Source organism: Sceloporus undulatus, chromosome 4 (genome assembly GCF_019175285.1).
Source record: "Sceloporus undulatus isolate JIND9_A2432 ecotype Alabama chromosome 4, SceUnd_v1.1, whole genome shotgun sequence".
In the NCBI taxonomy this organism is placed as follows: domain Eukaryota; kingdom Metazoa; phylum Chordata; class Lepidosauria; order Squamata; family Phrynosomatidae; genus Sceloporus; species Sceloporus undulatus.
In genome coordinates this window covers 242,204,114-242,215,130 of record NC_056525.1, presented here as the reverse complement: position 1 = coordinate 242,215,130, position 11,017 = coordinate 242,204,114, and positions in this window count along the sequence as shown.

Here is an 11,017-nt window from a genome sequence, read left to right as displayed (position 1 = left end):
TATTATTATTATTATTATTATTATTATTATTATTATTATTATTATTATTAAGATAACTTATATGTGTGTGTAAGACAAACAGGTTTCTAGTCAATGTCTCAAACTTTTTTTAACCTCAACACAAAAAAATGTGAACAGTGGCATTTTATTGAGATGAATGCAGTTTATGCATGGAAGGCAAGAACATTGCTGGCTATCAGTCATAATGATTATTTGCTATTTAGAAAGATAAGATCATAGAATTAGAAGGGGCCATATAGTCAAAACCCCTGCAATACAGGAATACAGTACTGTATCTAAAGAACTCCCCAAAGATCCAGCTTCTGTTTGGAGACTTCCAAAGAATAAGAGACCTTACCCCTTCTAAGACAGTCTATTTCACCAATGAACATTTCTAGCCATTGAGTGGTTCTTCTTAATCATAGATCATAGCATCCATAGAATTAAGTGGTTCTTCTTAACCATAGACTCATAGGCCCGATTTAGATGGGTCTTTGAGCTGCGCCTGTCATGTGCTAGGGGTTGGCCGAGGACACAACATCCATACTGACCTCACCCCTAGCACAGGCGCTGCCATTTTGACACGATGGATGCATAGCATCCACATGTCCCGTTGCGCTTCCGATGTCACGAGTGCACCATTTGCGCACTCGGGCGTCGCAAGTGCAATGCAAAAAGAACCCGCTTTTTGCGGGTTCTTTTTCCTCTGCCGGGAAGCCTTGCTGTTTGGCAGCTGAGGCTTCCCGCTGGCAGAAATGGAGGTGGCGACAGACCACCCTTCTTGGGCGGTCTGTATCCCTCCATAGAATCCCAAGGGTCATCCAGTCTAAAACCATTCTGCCATGCAGGAATACACAACCAAAGCACTCCTAAGAGATGACCATCCAGCCTATGTTTAAGAACTTGTAAAGAAGGAGACCCCACCAAACTCTGAGGGAACAGCATATTACACTGTTGAACAGCTTTTACCACCAAGAAGTTATTCCTAATGATTAGGTGGAATCTCTCCTCCTATAATTTCAATCCATTGCCATGTGTCCTAGTCTCCAGCAGCAGAAAACAAGCTTGCTCCTTCACCGATATGGCATCCTTTCAAATATTTAAACATGGCTATCATGTCCCTTCTTAATCTTCTCTTCCCAGGCTAAACATACCCACTTCATGGTTTCCAGACCTTTTATCATTTTGGTCAGCCTCCCCTGGACATGCTCCAGTTGTCAATATCGTTCTTGAATTGTGCTGCCCAGAACTAGAAACATTATTCCAGGTGAAGTCTGACTAAAGCAGAATAGAGTGGCACTATTACTTCCTTCAGTCCACATTATTTGATGCAGCCTAGGATCATATTGATGTCCAGCATGGTGCAGTGGTTTGAGCATTGGACTATAACTCTGGAGATCAGGGTCTGAATCCTGGCTCGGCCATGAGGTCCAGTGGGTGACTTTGGGCAAGTCACACTCTCCCAGCCTCAGAGAATGGCAATGGCAACACCCCTCTTAAGAAACATACCAGGAACACCCCATGATAGGCTCATTTTAGGAGTGCCATAAACTGGGAACATCTTGAAGGCACAAAACAACAATAACGGAACATATTGGCTGCCACATCATGCTGTTGACTCATATTCTGCTTGTGGTCTACTAAGACATGTAGGTTCCTTTCACATGTACTGTGGTCAAACCAGGTGTCACCCATCCTTTAACATTTCATTTCTACTGTCAAACTGTAGAATATTACAGTATTCTGTGTTGATATTAATTTTGTTAGTTTTGGCCCAACATTTTAATCTGTTAAAATCTTTTTTGAATTCTGATCCTGAAATATTTAGGTAGAATTATTTGTAATGTGAATACACTAGTTCATGTTCTAGTCTGGAGGAGCAGAAAATGAGTTCACTCTAATATATGTGGCAGATATCTAGTCTTGGAATAACTGAGCACAGAAACTTGGTCTGAATTCATCAAGGCAGTTTTTATCAATCTAAGAAAATTAAATTTGTATTAGTATCTCTTTTGAAGTGATTCAAACATTGTGGTAGTCTCTAGGTGAGGTTTTGGTAATAATAATAATAACAACAACAACAACAATAATAATAATAATAATAATAATAATTTTCTTATTTGCCTTTCCCCAAGGCTTGAGGTGGGTTACATCATAGATTAAAACACATAAAATCACGTATACACTGTAAAACCATGTTGAAACATTGTAAAAATCATAAACATGAGACACATTAAAATAATCCAACATAAATTATAACCTCATAATTTAAAATTCATAGTTTAAAATTGACTGAGTAGGCCTGTTGGGAGATATCTGCCTTTATTAAGTACAGAAAACATATTAGGCTGTTGAATCTCTTCTGGCAGATCATTCCACAGTTTTGGGATTGCTGAAAAAAGGCCTTTAATAATGGTCAGTTGAAATAATAAATAATAATAAATAATAATAATAATAATAATAATAATAATAATAAGTATTTGTATCCCGCCCCTCTGAGAACAATCGGGGTGGCACATATAAAATCCCTGATGCCCTCCCCTCCTTAAAAAAGTATTAAATCCAATACAGAATTGAAAACAAACAAACAAACAAAAAACATACAAATTAAAAGTTCAGACCAGTGGCACAACAACATCACATCAGCAAACCATCAATGGGAGCGGCAGTATCTTATTCCCAGACGTTTTTTCTGAGGCTGGGTTCTCTATTCTGGGAAGGCCTGATGGAAGAGATTCGTCTTAACAGCCTTTTTAAAGCTGTCTAAGGATGTAAGCAGACGGATCTCATCCAGAGGCCATTCCACAGTCTGGGGGCGATGATGGAAAATGCCCTCTGGGAGGTAGCCGAGAGCCTAGATTTTTGTGGCTGAAGTAGGCCTCTCCCAGAGGAGCGGAGTGCGCGGGGAGGATTGTAGGGGAGAAGGCGGTCCCGAAGATAGTTTGGACCCAAGCCAAAGTCTCCCAAAGAACCTGAATGTATGGGGTGGATTATATGGAAGAAGGCAATCCTGTAGGTAACCTGGACTCAAACTATGTACGGCTTTAAAGGTAATAATAAAGGTAATAGCCATTACTTAGTGCTTTGCCTAGAAACTAACTGGCAACCTTTGGTGTGGTTTTTATATTAGCATGACTTGAGGGATGCTGGAAAATGTCCCTCTTTAGCCATCAAGTCACTACATGCTATTGAGGTAGGAAAGGCTACATGTCCGCGGTCTGTCCTTCCTTTGAAAAATGGAGAAAATAATGAACTCCATTAATAATGAATGAAATCACAGGTTATTTGGGGAAAAGAAGTTGGGAAATAAATATAGGAAGCAGAATCCCTTTCAGTGACTCCAGGACAAAGAATGCCATCTATTTAATTAGATTTTATTTAAATTCACGTCTTTTGTCATCATTGTGTTGTCGTTTGGGTTGGCATTTCCTTTCTTAGTTACATTCTATTCATAAGACATTGGGCCCCAAGCAAAAATGAATGTGTAATGATAGATTTCTCTGAATATATTTTCTCTCTCTGAGGCAAGAGGAAACCAACCAATGTTCAAATGGATATATTCTCATTCTTTCTCTCTCTCTGGTCTTGTTCATGTGTGTATGGAGTCAGGGAGAACTATTGCATAAAACCTGGGAGGCACAGCAGAATTTTAATGGGTTATTAATTCACAGAGTTTGGACACATAATTACTAACATTTTGGCTTCTGTTAATGACATTATTTGGCATTTAAGGTATTCTAAGAAATGAACATCTGGTGTTAATGACTTCTCAACACAAACAAAAAGCACACTGAAAGAACAACACATTGTCATTGGCAGATGTATCCCCAAACAGGGAAGAAAGGACAGGATCCTTCGCAATCATACCAGCTGGATTAATCCTTCAGCAATGCAGACCCTGATTTTCATTCAACCTGAATAGCATATTGACTGTTAACAATAGGTCGCTTTGTGAACAATCTTTTCATATTTTGCAGCATTTGGCAATGAATAGTCATATACACAGGTTCCTGGCTTCTTCTCTTTTTGCGGCTTGTTGCAAATGCTACAGCATTACGTTGATTGTTGTAACCCTTTTCATTTTGATGGAGATATTGGCCAGAATCCTGTAGGTCTACTATGCTAGTGTAAAAATAGTTGTGTAAGCATTCACTCCTTGTCAGAGGTTGTGCAAGTGTGGTCCTTAGAACAGCTTCTCATTCTACAAACCTGTTCATGATGCTCACTGTCATATTTGATTTTTGGAGTGCAGGGCCAAAAAACCCCAAAAACACCAGTTTTCAAAAGGCATATCTAAGACATGTTGCCTGTTGTTGTCAAGTCTTACTTGCATGAGGTCTCTTTATATGAGGAAAGGGAAGAGGAGAAGCAAGAGAGTAGACTCCAGTTGAAGCTGGAACAGGCATCAGATGCTGAGCCTCTTTACCATTTTGAAAACAGCAGACTAGAGTGCCAGCTTCAAAAGGGCACAGAAAATCTGCAGCCCCACTGAGATCAGCCAGATATAAAGACTTATAGCCAGATATAAAGACTTAATTTGGCATAATTGTTTGAATGCTGGGCTATGACTCTGGAGACCAGGGTTCAAATGCCTGCTCAGTCTTGGAAGCTCACTGGGTGACCTTCAGCAACTAACATTTTCTAAGCCTCAGAAAAACCCAAGATAGGCTCACCTTAGTGTCTCCAGAGGTCAGCAGTGAGTTGAAGGTACATGAGAAGAAGATCAACTAGCACAAGCAAGGCCATTCCCCTTCTGTATTCCTTTGCTTGATGTTCCTTCGTCTTTAAGTTTCTGGACTTTAGTTTGATCGTTGGGTTAATCTCCTTATTTATTCCCTGAATGCTGGTGTCAGACTCACTTTTGTGCCAATAGCTTGGACCACCTTGGCTGAAGTTCTGTTATTGCCAGCTCTATATATGACCCTGGTTTCTCTTCTGGCTGTTCCTTTGGACTATAGAAACACTCACTAGGGTCCTTGCTGTCCTTAAGACAGACAATGGAGATCTAGAAGAACTAGCATATATTTATGCTTTGCTAAAAGAATAGGACCTTGGCTTTTTTGGTGTTGAATATTTAATTGAAAAAGACCAGGAGTAACTACCAAAGAAGTATCGTATTTTCTGACCTATAAGATGACCCCCAACTTTTCCAGTTAAAATATAGAGTTTAGGATATACTTGCTGTATAAGACTACTCCTCTCCCAATGCACACCAAATAAAAATTAAAAAAACAAAACATCAGATTTGATTTCAATATGGTAATTTTAATTAAAATGCTTATGACATGCAGGTACTTAGCAGGAAAACGTGTTGTATACAAAGCCTGCTTGGATTGGTCAGCTCTCCCTGCCTGCCCAGCCCTTCTTGTCTCCAAGACTAACAAAGCGGTAGCAGAAACATGGCTCTTTTTTCCATACCCCAGGTGTCCCGAACACCTGCAGCTTGCTCCACCCTTCACTTACACCTTCCATTTGAGGCATCCCCTTACCTTGTCATCGGGACTGCATTAAGTCACTTCTTTCCACGAATCCTGGTGATTTTCTTCTACCGTACCTGTAAAGCACTGCCCTTACTGCTTTCATACAGTTGCTGGATACGATGGGGATGCAGCTGCGGCTGTTTTTGAGCTCCCCCACCATATGCGGCAACCGCAGATTCTCCAGTCCGGCTCAGAAGTTTCAGCACCTGCCCTATAAGATGACATCTGGTGTATAAGACGATCCCCAACTTTAAATTAAATTAATATTAATTGTCTGGATACAGATTTAAACATATATCAAGAACGAACAAGGAAAGTGTCACAGATTTAGGCGTCTGTGAACGTCCGAGTTTGAATTTTTTAATTTCTAAAATAAAACGCAAGTTTTGGTAATTATATTACATTACATTTATTTATTTATTATCCTGTCTTTCTCCTGGCATGAGATGCAAGGAGGCTTGCATCAAATTAAAAGCAAAGTAAAAAAAAAAAAAGTAAACTGTTCCAATTATAACTGTTCTCTTAAAAACACTAAATTACAGCAGCTTAAGACACATTAAAACATAGTAAAAAGATAAAAGCATGACACACCTCATTAAAAGACCCATCTGCCACAGCAACTTAAGAACCAAAGGCCTGCTTAAATTAAAACATCTTTGCCTGCTAGTGGAAAATGAACAAGAAGAGGGCCAAACCATCACCTACGAATACCAGGCAATGTAACACATTAATTGTGAATGTTATTATAAAAATATTTTCTGTAAATAGTTCAGTAAAATTGCCCAAAACCCATGTTCTCAAAGCAATGTGTCTGCAATTAATGAGCAAATGCTACTATTATGTAGAAACCCTAACATTCACCCCAGGTTCCTTAAAAAGTCAAATAACTTTGCCCCTTGTTACTCAATATGTGAACAAGTGGCATCATTGCTAGTAACATCACTCTAGGCTCTTTAAATCCAATGAGTGCTGAAGACTGCCTAAATTCCCTAAAGCCACCAGATCCCATATGAACATGGAAGCTAGTATATGGATGGGAGACCGCCAATGAATACCAGGTGGTATGGGCTATATTTCAAAGGAAAGATGGAAAGTGCAAACTACCTCTGAGTATTCCTTGCATAAGAAAACCTTATGAAATTCATGGGCCACCATACATCAGCAGGAAACTTGAAGTAACACACATGTAAAATCATAGAATCAGAGAGTTTGAAGAGACCACAAGGGCCATCCAGTCCAACCCCCTGCCATGCAGGAACTCTCAATCAAAGCATCCCCGACAGATGGCCATCCAGCCTGTTTAAAGACCTCCAAGGAAGGAGACTCCACTACACTCAGAGGAAGGAGTTTATCCCACTGTCGAACAGCCCTTACTGTCAGGAAGTTTCTCCTAATGTTGAGGTAGAATCTCTTTTCCTGCAGCTTCCATTGTTTTGGGTCCTGTTTTCTGGAGCAGCAGAAAACAAGTTTGCTCCCTCCTCAATACAATACCCCTTCTGAACAGGTCCTTGCATATAAGAATCTGGAGTGTTCAAACTTCCCCAGCTGGGTTTAATGGCTATGGTCACATGGCTACAGATGGTCCATCTCTTCGTGTCTAGAAACTATTATACAGTAGGGTTTTTTCCCCAAAAGGATGATTTTTTGGAGCAGAATTTGACTTCTGACCCTTCTAGAGACTTCTTCTGCTCTGGTGTCAGCATCAATGGATCTATCATACTTAAAATACACTGGTTAGAAGGCCCAGGCTATGATTACCTAATTAACATATGCAAATGGCTGTAACTTGCATAAACAGGGCTCCTGGGGGAATTTCTATTAGGAGGATGAACTACATTGAGGGTGACAGGCTTTTTAGTGTCATTAGGGTAAATGAGGTGGTAATGGGCTGTGCAGATGATGGTAAAGTCAATAATTTATTTCACACTTCTCACTGGGGTGGCTTTTACAAACAGCCAGGAACCTTAATTGAAATGTAAATGCATGATAAATTAGGAAGGATGCCTTGTGAAAAGTGAAATAGGGAAAATGTAGGAGCAGGAGAATTTCAAGAAGAGTTTAAAGATGACAGAGGACAAGTGGAGAAAATACTGACTCTTCAGCATTATCAAGGGAGCAATACTTGTTCCTGCTTGACAAATTTTTAGGCGACCTCTAAGACCACCATGAAAATAATGGAAGGAAAAACCATCACATATCCCATGCCACTTACATTCTGGCTTAATTCTAAAACTGTAGAAGCGAGTCATGTCCAATTTCCCACCAGGTTCACTTGATATGCTTGTTATTTTGTCCAATCTTTGATTATCAATATCTGCAGTATGTTGGGTGTTAGACTAAGACTCTGGAAACCAAGGTTCAAATCCCCATTTGGCTATGGAAACCAACTTTGTGACACTGAGCAAGTCACACACTCTCAACCTCAGAGGAAGGCAATAGCAAACCTTCTCTGAACAATCTTGGCAAGCAAAATCTGTGACAGTTTCATCTGAAATTGGTCACAAGTCAGAAATGGCTTGACGGCACACAATAACAATCCATGCCTTGATAAAAAAAAGGCAAAGCATTCCTAACAAGATCATTCATACCAGTGTGTGAAGAGTGTGTTTGTGTGATATTTTAGCAATGTGCTGATCCACTTCTACATATAGAAATACCACATAAAAGAATCGGGATACAACCATATATTATGTAGAGAAATGGGGGTATTATTAATCCATGAGAATTTCAGGTGGTGCTTATTCATAAGTCCATTTGATCTCTCTCTCTTACAATTGTCTGTCTGTCTGTCTGTCAGCACACACACTGAATTTTTAAAAAGTAATTTCTCTCCTTGGGGAAATGACAATACCTAATATACATGGACTCAGCTGTAAGCCCCCTAGTATTTTGTAGGACTTACTGCTGGGCTTGTAACCTGTGTTATGATCTTGAGTTACGGCATTGATCCAAGAAAGTAGTAATGGCTGCCAGTAATTCTTATGTCAGTGGGCTAGTTAATCCAGGCCACATCTTTGTTCAAGGAGCTTTCCATGGGATAAATTGACTTTGGGGGAAAAGCTCAACAACTTATATAACTCTTTTAAAGTTTAAAGTAAAACTTGGAATGGATTCAGTGTTCCACACCAACTGTCACTGCCAAAAGGAGGACAAGATCAGAGGAGGACAAGCTCTTCATTCAGCTGAGGAGGGGGAACATTTAAGAAGTTACCAAAGTCCACAAATATCTTTACAAACATGGTGGAAAGACAAAATGGGGATGTGAATCCCCCCCCATCAAGAAAGTATGGATGGAAACTCAGTCTTATTCTTTCCAAATTTCTCTAAATCACTGAAATTTTGCATTTTTCTTCAATAGCAAAAGTAGCTGTAATTTAAGAACTTTGAGTCAATGACTGCAGCATATTCTTCTGCTTACTGTATCCACTGTAGTTCTTGGAAATATCCTTTAAGTGTCATAAGTGTGCAGATATTTGTACCCAGGTGTATATTTTCTCATTCTAAGTCTTGGAAAGTATAAAAATGAAGACTATAAAGAGTTACTTCTTTTGAACCATAGTGGGTAGGAAACAATGGGAGCTGCAGGTATTAGTAGTGGCTGATAGTTTTAATACCAGTGGGATGATAAATCTGATCTAGGCATTTGTTTGATCCAAATAGGTTTAGTACCTTGGATATCTTGGCGAAAGTCTTGTATCTGGATCCAATATGGTGCCTCATTGACATGGAAGACACCAGCTATTGCTTGGGACAAAATTGGGACTCAATGGGCTCACAATTTAAAAAAACAATGCAATTAAAAACTTACAAAAATGAACCTTAAAATAGAATTAAACTAGTTACATTAATGAAATTAATCTACCACCACCCCTTCCCTTGTTGCAACAGTTTCACCAGATGATGATCTGTTTTGGGGCACAATTCAAAGTACAGTGGACCCTTTTTATACGCTGGGGTTTGGTTCCAAGATCCCCCGTGGATAACAAATTCCGTGGATGCTCAGGTCCCATTAAATATAATGACATAGCAAAATGGTGTCCCTTATAAAAAATGGAAAATCAAGGTTTAATATTTGAAATTTATACTTTTTTTGAACATTTTCAAACCGTGGATGCTTCATTCCATGTATAAGAAATCTGTGTATAAGAAGGGCCAACTGTACTGGTTATGGCCTACAAAGTCCTATACAGATTAAGTTCAGGCTGTTTGAATGACCATATCTTCCAAGATGAGCCTTCTCAGGCTGTAAGAAGTTTGAGGGAAGTCCTCTCAGTCCCACCACATTCCCAGGTACACTGGCTGAAACAAGGGAGAAGACCTGCTGAGTAGTTTATCCTAGACTTTGGAACTCTTTTCTGATGAAGGCTTAGGATGGATTCCTCCTTGGTGCCATTGGAAAAATAGGTGAGGTTTTTTCCTTTCTTTCTGTTCCTAAGGGCTTTGAGAAATGACTGATAGTGTGCTGTTGTGCTGATCTTCATGCACCTTAATGTTTTTAATGGATTCAACTTAATGGGGTTTTAGTTTAATTTAATTTTAATTTAATTGCATTTTCATAACTTTTTATATGTTTTCATTTATGTCTTTGCAAGTGTTTTAACTATACAGTATGTGTTCCAATGTTTGTAAGATGCCAGGAGTCCCAATATTGTGAAAATACAGGTATATAGACAAATAATAATAATAATAATAATAATAATAATAATAAATTTGTTTTTCTAGCTTGTTTAATGCTGTGCAAAACCGGCCTTTCATCAAATGGAAGAGGATTCTTAGCAAAAACAAAACAACACATTAACTGAAGTGAAATTTTGCAGTCTAGAACAAATTCAAACGATGTTATGTTTTTATAATTGAAACTTATAATTGCTTTTCTCCACCTTCATACGTATTGCCCCCACAAACTAATTTTCAGTGGGCTTTTCAGTTATCTCTGAACCACAAGCATCATCGACAAACAGCAGGCAAGGTTGTTTCAATCTATAGATTACTTTCAAAAGCACCAAAGTGTGTTCACAGTGATCAGAACTTATTATCACAAGAAGTTCTATTGAGGGCAGCTGGGATGGTTAGAGGTTTTATTACAGGGCTCCAGTTTTGACTTACAGTTGTGGAAGAAAGGACAACTACAAACAAAAAAGAAACTACAAATGAGCAACTTGCCTTGATACAAACAATCACACAAACATCTTTAGTCCCCCAACTTTTATTTGTCCCTTATGTTTATGACAATTCCATGAATTTCATAGGGTTTTCCTAGGCAAGCAATACTCAGATGTGGCTTTGCCAGTTCCTTCATCTTAAATATAGCCTACAGCACCTGGTATTTGTCGGTGTTTCCCTTCCAAGTACTAACCAGGGCTTACCCTGCACCACTTCAAAGACCAGACATGATCTGGTTCCTTTAGGGTATTTATGCCTCATCATCTTTGGTCACATCAATTTTACCTGTGAACAATGTTCTTCACAGATACCTACCATATATGCTACTTCTGGATGGATAGGAATAGGAACCAGCTTAATAGGTAGTAGCTATT